Raw genomic sequence first — 9642 nt, 5'->3', positions numbered from 1 at the left:
GGATGGTGATCTTAATCACCTAAGTCTAGCAAAGAGTTCTTTCCTTTATTTTATTAGTTCTTGTTATTTACTTTTTTGTTATTTACTTTTCTTGCAAAAATATAAAATCAAACCCCTTGCTCTTCATAGCCAATAATTGACCATTTCATTGCAATTCCTTGTGAGACGACCCGAAGTCTAAATACGTCGGTTAATTTTCATTGGGGTTTGTACTTGTGACAACTCAAATTTTTTATGTGAGAATTGTTTGTTGGTTTGGAGCTATGCTTACAACGAAGTAATTCTTTTCTATAAGAAGAAAATCTAAACCATCAAGCAAAACTCATTCATCAGTAGGATTGTTGGTATTGTGGTTGACCTTGAGGAGCTTGATGATAGTAGGCTTGTTGGCTTGGGTAAGGTTGAGCTTGGTTCCATCTTTGATTAGAATTACCCTTGTTGGGTCTTTGTGGGTATGAATTGGCTACCGCTAATGTAGTGTCATCTTGGAGTTAAGGGCACTCATCAGTGTAATGGTTGTTACAAGCACAAATACCACATGATCCTGGTGGTCCTTCAATTCTTGGAGGTTGAGGTGGAGGAGCTATCAAGTCTTGGGGAATTTGTTGCCCTTGGGAGATTTGTCTCAACAAAAATGTCATCTCACCGAGGGTCTTTATCAAAACGGCATCTCCGGAAGGAGAAACTTCACTTAAAGCTTTTGGTTGTGGATTCTTTTCCCTTTAGTGTTGAGTGGAGTCTGCCAAGTCTACTATAATCTCCTAAGCTTCCTTGGCGGTCTTGTTTTTGGTAAGGGATTCTCCACTAGAGGCATCTAAGAGAAGCTTATCTTGGGGGTTCATCCCTTAACAAAAATAGCTAATAAGTACCAACTCATCAATACGGTGGTGAGGGCAAGCTTCCAACAACTTCTTGAATCTCTCCTAGTACTCATAAAGAGTCTCCCCATCTCGTTGCATAATGCAAGAGATTTCCTTTCGCAGCTTGTCTGTCTTTTGTGGTGGGTAGAACTTTTCCAGAAATTCCTTACGCAACAAGTCCCAATTGGAAATCACATCTCCCAGTTGAGTATAAAACCATTCTTTTGCTTTTCCCTCTAAACAGAAAGGGAAAGCGAACACCAAAACTGCTACTTCATCTGCACCATGTCTTCTCACAGTGGAGCATGCAACTTGAAAATCCTTAAGATGCTTAAGAGGATCTTCCCCGGGTAGTCCATTGTACTTAGGGAACAAGTTAATTGTGCCGGTCTTAAGCTCAAAATTTGGATCCAAAGCCGGACACCAGATTTGTATCGGTTGCAAGTTAATATAAGGAGCTCCGGCTTCCCTTAAGGTGATTCTACGAGGTGGATCCGCCAAGGTGTCGTCACCTGAGTCACAGAGATTTTAGCACTCCCCACAGATAAATATAAGGTTTTCTCATTGATTGATGAATGATGGTCACGAATTGATGGTGATAGTGAATTGGATTGCTCTTCATGCAAGCCCGATTCACTATTCACAAATGCTAGCCAGTGCCGAGCTTGCCTAATATGAGTTAAAGTTCTTTGTATTTTCGGATCAAAAGTGGCCAAGCTTGGGTTTGGAAGCGACCGTGTCATTCAACTGTGGAAGCAATAGAAGCATGCAATTATGAAAATCAAAGCAAGAATAGACAAATAAACATAAACCAACCTAACAATTAACAACTACCAAGACTAGCTAGATAGAAACAATATCTACAAAGTTAGTGCCAAGTAGCAAACAAAAACCAAATATTCACACTATTCACAAATTCACAACAACCAAAATTTTAGCACTCATTGCACTTAAAGTGACTCCCCGGCAACGGCGCCAAATTTGATGTGGATGAATTTGTTGTTGATCTAGAATTTCAAAACATAAAATTTCATCGTTGAAAGTATAGTCTAAATCAATAATTAATTTCCAAATCAAATGTTTAATCCAAAGGATATGTCACAATTCAAAACCAATTCAATTATGGGAGTTTCAATTCCCGGGTCGTCTCCCAAGGACACTTAAGACCAATGAGTGTGCAATCTTGGTTGTGAGGATCATGGGGTTTGAAATAAAGAGATAAACATATAAAGAAATAAAAGAACATGCAAAATTGTAATAAATAAACTAATAAAGGAATTAATGAAGTAACTATGCAATATAGACAAGTAAAGTGTAAAAGGAACTAATGTAAATGTGTATAAAGGAATTTAAGCATAAAAGGCATTTGGCTTGGAGTGAGCTAAGTGTCCTTTCCTTGTTGGAACCACAACTATGCCAACTAGAATGGATCAATCTCACTTGATTAACCTCACATCGGAGAGTAAGTTAAATGAGCATAAATGTTCTTAACCCACAAATCCTAAATTGCTTGATAATTATCTTAGCAACAAAATAGCGTTAGTGGGAACAAGGATAATTAACAATCCAAAATTGACACTAAATGTTGGACATTCCAAATCTAGGAACCCAATTGCTCACTTTCCCCAAGCTAAGAGATAGAAAACTAGCCCAAAATCATACTTGACATTTTGTCAAACACTTGGTGGGCAAAAACCTTAAACATGGGAAAAACAAGAAAAAGCTTGAAACCAAAAGCAACAAATGATCTCAATCAACAATAAAGACTCAAGAAAGCATGTACCAATCATCAAAGATCAAATTCATTAACAAGAAATAGAAATTGCAAGAGAGAAGTAAAATTGAACTATAACTTGAAATATAAGAAAGTGTAAGAACAATGTAACTATAAAGAGTAGTAACAAAGAAATACTTACAATGGGAATTAGCAAAATCCAAGATCAAAATTGAAATGGCACTTGAATGTAAAAACCATTGTATAAACCCTAGTAGAGAAGATGATGAAAAACTTAAAGAAAAACTATACTAAAGCTATCTACCACTACTCCTAAGCTACAATAATGTTATACTATGGTATGATCTTCATTCTCCCTTCCTTATGAGCTAAATGGCTGATAAATCCATATTTTATGATATATTTTGTGCTTAATCTGAGTGGTTTATTCAATCCTTCACCCACTTATTCATATTAATTGCATGGTTTTACTTTGCCTTCCTCATTATATGATGTATGTGAAAAATATGTTTCCTATGCTTTAAAATTAATTATTTTAATTACCTTTATTTCCATTCGATGCCGTGATTAGTGTGTTGAGTAGTTTCAAATCTTCTAAGGCAGGAATGACTTAAAGGATGGCAAGGAAACATACAAAAATGGAAGGAAAGCAGAAAACGGAGTTTGTGAAGAAACTGGCATCCACGCGATCGCATGGGTGACGCGACCGCATGCCAAGCGCGAAGAAGCAGCGACGCGGCCGCATGACTGACACGACCGCGCGCCTTAAGCACAACACATATGCCACGGCCGCAAGACTGACGCGACCGCATTACAAGGAAAACTCCGAATGACGCGACCGCGTGACCCACGCGGACACGTGACAGAGGCCACGCACCAGAAATTGCAGAAAATGCTCCCAGTGAATTCTGAAGCCCTTTTTGGCCCAAATCCAAGTCCAGAAGGCATAGACCAGAGTTTATGAAGTGGGAGAATACATCCATTCAGAGAGAGACCACTTTAGTTTAGTTTTCATGATTTAGATTTAGTTTTGAGAGGGAGATTCTCTCCTCTCTCTTAGGATTAGGATTTAGGATTTCTCTTAGTTTTAGGAGTGACTCTCGATCCTAGGTTCAATGTTCTTTTACTTTATGTTTATCTCTTACTTTTAGATACTTTAATTCTTATATTAGTTATGTTGCCTATTTGGCTTATGCTACATTCATGTTACAGATTACTCTTTTGAATTAATGCTATTTGAGGTATTTCAGTTTAATATTGATTTCTCTTATTTACATTATTGTTATTCCCATCTGAAGACATTTATATTCCTGTAGATTTACTTTCCTCCCTTTTGGTCTTGGTTAAGAAATCAGTAATTCAGGAGTTATCAAACTCAAACATGAATGATAATTGTTATCTTTGTTAATTGAATTGAACTTTAATAATCCCAATCTTTCCTTAGGAAATAAATAGGATTCGAAGATCAACCAATTAATCCCTTGACCTTCCTTTATCTTAGTAAAGGTTAACAAAGTGGAATTAAGATTCAATTCTCATCATCATTGATAAGGGTAACTAGGATAGGACCTCTAATTTCTCATACCTTGCCAAAAGTATTTAAAGTCATTTGTTTATTTTACTTGCCATTTAAATTACTTGTTCTTCATTTACTTTAATTGCTAATTAAATCATTCCCTCCTCATTCTCAAAACCCCAATTTAGAATTTCCATAACCAATAATAGGAACATACTTCCCTGCAGTTCCTTGAGAAGATGACCTGAGGTTTGAATACTTCGGTTATCAATTTATTTAGGGGTTTGTTACTTGTGACAACCAAACGTTTGTATGAAAGGACTTTTGAAGGTTTAGAAATTATACTTGCAACGAGGATTTATCCGCAAATTTCTAGACCACGCAAAAGTTCCTCTCATCAAAATGGCGCCGTTGCCGGGGAACTGCAATCATGTGCCTTATTATTGGTTATTGTAAATATTTTTCTTTTACTTGTTTGTTTGTCTTTATTTTTCCCATCTTTATTTCTTTTTAGCTACTATGAATTCTCACCCCTTTCGCTTTGAGTTTGGTTCTAATGTTATTGAAAGGAATGGAAGTTATAACAGGAACATGCATCAAGGTCAGAGCAATCAAAGATGGATGGAGCCAAGAGGATCTGATCAACCCTTTAGGCAACAACACCCTCCAAGATATCATGGAAAAAGACCATTCCACAATGCATACCAAGCAAATAGACATGGTGGACAACCTTGTAATTACCAACAAGCCCCACCATGTGCTTATAGACCATCCTCTCAACATAACTTCGAACCATCACACTCACAAGCTCCTTTTTACCATTCACCACCGTATGATCCTCATTTACCCCAGTTCCAATCCAATCACTCCCAAACACCACCACTTCCCCCTGTGCCATATCAAAATCTATCACCCCGAGAATCAGAGGTTCACCTCAAGGAAACAGTAAATCGACTTCAAACAACCCTTCATCAACTGGAGCAAGCAGTAAGTCAATTATCTTCTAGACATTCGAACATTCAAGGACATTCCACAGCCCCATGTGGACAATCTAACGAAGAGTATAACATGAAGGAAATACTAGAAACTCCAGTAGACAAGATAGAGCATGGTTTCGTACTGGAACAAGTAGAGAAAGCTGTTATTATTGAAGAAGAAGAGTTGGTTGAAGACTTAGGAGACGCTAAACCTCCATGGGAATCCAAAGTTGTGGAGCATTCTGTCAAGGATGTTACAGTTGATGCTAAAGAGGATTGTGCGCAATCCCTAGAGCAAGTCTTTCATGAAGAACTAGATAGAATAACCCAAGAAGCAGATTTCCTTGATGATGATAGTCACAAGTCAAGTTCTCCTAGTAATGAGCTTGCATCCGCAAGTGAATTCTCTGAGATCGAAGAATCTTCCCCAAGTGAATACGAAGATGATATGGAGGTAGATTTCTCTCAACCTCCAGTCTATGACTTAAGTGATGAGGAAGACATAGATGGCTTTGATCAGGACATGGATACATTTGAAGAATCTTGCAAGGAAGTAGAGAATTTCACCGAAGAGCACAAGGGAGTAGAACTCACAGAACCACTGGAACCACCTATCCCAAGGCCATTACCACCCAATACAAGTTTCAAGTGGGTACAATCCTAAACCTTTAGCTTTATTTTTCCACTTGAAAATGGTTTGCTTGAAACAGATGGCCAGCTTAGAGCTCTCTGCGGCTTTAAGAGTAAGCGGGAAATGGCTCGTACTCAGAGCTGGTGCACAAGGTTCAATAAGGTTCCACGCTTCAACTCGAAGTTCATGGATTGGCATCATGATCAATCAAATGGATCTCGGAAAGCGTTTGGTTATCCTGGTGAGAATCTAATTTCTAAACTGCCCAGATGGAAAAGTATAGATCAAGACGAAGGCGGATTTAAAAGCAAAGTTTGGGATCCTGGAATCTATGCTGACATTCGTCACCCCGGGAGCCTGAGAATCTATTTGAAGCTGCTCAGAAGCTTTACATGCCTAGTTTGGGACCCCAGAGGCTATTGGCATTCCAAGCATTGGTGGAGATTTCTAGATGAATTTAAGCATAAGCCGCCATAACAGGAAGCTCATCCAATGTCCAACTTAAGGACATTAACTAAAAGTGCTAGGTGGGAGACAACCCACCATAGTATGATCGTCCCTTTTTCAATTTTTATTTAATTTTATTTGTTTTCAAGTTTTATTTTATTGAACCTGGAGTTTTGCATCTCATTCATATTAATCATTGCATTCTGCATACTGCATAATTGCATCCCTGCATAAAAAAAAGGGTGCGCGACGTGACCGCATCACGCATGCGATCGCGTCAAGTTGAGAAAAACACTACCCATGCGACCGCGTCATTCACGCGGCCGCGTGACCTGGAGATCGGCGTAAAGATCCAACGTCCAGAAAGTTAGGATGGAATCGTGCAGCCATTGTGCGTTTTGCACAAATTGCCCACGCAATCGCGTCACTTGCACAGCACACATCCCACGCGACAGCGTGAGCGACGCGATCGCGTCGCATAGGATTACACAACACCCCAATAGGAGACAGAGAGTTGCGCTAAAACGACGCTGGAATTGTGCGTTTTGCACAAATGCCAGCGACGCGATCGCATGCCCCAGGCGATCGCGTCATTCACTCTTTTCCCATTCCATGCGATCGCGTGCCCCACGCGATCGCGTCAACCACCTTTTCGCCCCAACCACGCGACCGCGTGCCCCACGCGATCGCGTGGATTCAAATTATAACCCCCCAGTCACGCGAACCCTATCAGTCGCGCCCCCCCAAACCCCTCCACTTCCTCTCTTCTTCTCCAACCCCCAACCACCACCTAGCCACCATCATCGCCACCGCTAAACCCCGCCGACCACCTAGACCCCGCCGCCACCCACCCCCCTTCCTCCTTCCCCATTCTCTCTTCTTCTTTCTTCTTCTTCCCCCTAACCGCCACTGCCCACGCCGCGCGACCACCACCCCCCGCCACCGTCACCACTGCCCGCCGCCACCCACGCCCCCCTTCCTTCCCCTATTACGCCACCGCCGTCATCCCCAGCCAACTCTCTGCCCCACTCTCTCTCTCACGCCTACCAGGTTCCGACGAACGCCACCCTTCTATCCTTCGTAGTTAATTCATATTTTTTCTGTTTATGTTCGTCATTAGGCTAGTTAGATATGCATGTTGTAGTGGATTTTAGGTTGTTAGGTAGCCTAGGATGTGGTTAGTGGATTTAGGTCTGTTTAATTGCGCTGTTCGTGTTTCTTGCTTTATTCTGCTGTTGCTGTGATGATTGTAATGTTCATATGTTGTACTTTCTTGTTTCTTGCTGCTCTGTACACTGCATTTTCATGTTTATATTGCCTATATGTAATTGCAGCTTTAATTTTGATTTATATGAACTATTTGATTGCTGTTTATTTTCTGGGACAATCCAATTTTAGCCAGAATGCTGCCCAAATTTCTGTAAAATGTTTTCATTCATGTTTTGGTTTTGGCATTTTGAACTCTGCTTTCCTCTGCTTTAACCAAACCAATTCATGACTGCCAGGGCAAGCTTTCTTATTCTCTTTGATTTCCTGGTTCATAAACTGTATTTTTGATGTTTGATTCCAATTTTTGCTTTCTCTATATCTATTTGAATCATCATCACCCTGTTTTCCTTGTTTGGATATGAGTCACTTATAGCTTCTAACTGTGAATACTTGTTACTTGGAATATTTCCATTATGCCACTTACTTTAACCCATTTTTTACTAACTCACTAATTCTAACTTCTTAAACTCTTTTTCAATTCTAACCAACCTAACCTTTCAAAACTTCTCTTCTGATTTTCTTTCACTTTTTTTTAACATACTAACCATGGCATGATGTTAATTTTTCTATTTAACATGAATTCAATTACATTTTGGATTGTGATTTCTTATTTTCGAACTTTTAACTCCTATTCAATCCTTAATGCACATTTACTTAGCTCATATTCATTATTCTCCTGCTCCTTTGCCACTATGTGCTTCTTTTGTTAATTGCCTCCTTGTTTTCCTATTTTTATTATATCCTTGAATTCTGTTTTTCAGGATGTCGGACTCCCACAGAAAAGGGAAAGAAAAGGCAACAACTGGCAAAGGGAAAAGAGGAGAAGCTTCTATGTCTATCATAGATCTCATGCATGATGCCTCCTTGCGGGAGAAAAACTTTACCCTGCAGGAGAAGGCCGACCAGCTTATCCCTGCCACTGATCCAGTAAAGTTTGCAAATCGATACTGTGAGCTGAGGTATCCGGTGTTTGCAGCCTCCAGGAACCTATACCTGGAGAGAACTCTGAAGATCCCAGAAGAACTCCAGCAATACACCTCCGAGCAAATCAAACAAAGAGGCTGGTTCTTCCTGGAAAGACCCCTGACTGAGGTCAATGCATCTTGGGTTAGGGAATTCTACTGCAATTACTTCAAAACCTCCCTAGATGCAGTGAACCTCAGAGGGAAGCAGATTCTAGTTACTGAAGAGGCAATTGAAGATGTTTTGAAGCTTCTGCCTAAAACTGATCAGCTGGATGGTTATCAGAAAGCTGAGGAAGATATGCGCTTCATGTGATTTGATTGGGATGCAGTCAAGGCCCGGATAGCCCTCGACCGGACCGTTCCTTGGATTATGGGTCAGAACACCACCATGCCAAAGGGAATCAAGCGGATTTACCTGAATAATGAGGCTCGGCTATGGCATCAGATACTTAGCAACTTCATTATGCCGAGTACTCACGAGACTGAGATACCAGCTGCTATGATCACCCTCCTTTGGTGTGTGATGGAGGGTAAGGACCTATACCTGCCACGCTTTATCCGGTACTATATGGCCAGGGTCCACGTCCGAGGCACTCTTCCCTTTCCTTATCTGATTACATAGCTAGGACGTCGAGCTGACGTGCCTTGGGAGGATGCTGATGAAAAGTCACCTGCTGCAGAATGCAAGAAGATTATCCCACACAGCATGAACTTTCTAGCTTTGGGCTACAGACCTCCTTTCCTCACTGCTACTACTGATACAGCCACACCATCTGCCGGCCCTTCTTCTTCCACATTTACCCCTGCCACCACCATTGCACCTCCACCTGCCCCAGAGCCCATCTATCATCTAGTGCACTGCCTATTTCGACGGCTTGACCAGATGGAGCGTCGCAACAAGCGACGCTATGAGCACCTGAAGCTGTTGATATGCTCTGGCGACATCCCCTCCGAGCCTGACACACCATTCGAGGCATCTGAGGAGGAGGTGGATGATCACGAGGCAGAGACCCAACCCCAGAACGAGGCAGAGCAGGCAGGCACCTAGCAGGCAACATCACATCAGGAGGCTCCGCCTCAGATTCAGGCTGTAGACCCCGACATCCCTATTCAGACATCACCTCCTCTGCAGCAGCCAGACCCTCAGACCACCACCACCGAGACTCTAGCTACCCACCCTTCCAGTGATGACACCCCTTCACACCCTGCTTGAGTGAGCATCTGGGACGATGCTACATTTTA

The 9642-nt window shown here is 41.3% G+C and overlaps 1 non-coding gene across 1 annotated transcript; it reads left to right on the top strand.

Moving 5' to 3' along the window:
• The first annotated feature begins 879 nt into the window (after positions 1–879).
• LOC148567955 (small nucleolar RNA R71) lies at positions 880–986 on the top strand. Its single transcript, XR_015883050.1, has one exon. It is a non-coding gene; the product is annotated as a small nucleolar RNA R71 (small nucleolar RNA).
• The last annotated feature ends 8656 nt before the right edge of the window (positions 987–9642 follow it).

This window comes from Arachis ipaensis, chromosome B4 (assembly GCF_059453495.1).
Source record: "Arachis ipaensis isolate K30076 ecotype BB chromosome B4, ASM5945349v1, whole genome shotgun sequence".
Classification (NCBI taxonomy): domain Eukaryota; kingdom Viridiplantae; phylum Streptophyta; class Magnoliopsida; order Fabales; family Fabaceae; genus Arachis; species Arachis ipaensis.
This window is presented reverse-complemented; position numbering and strand designations above follow the sequence as displayed.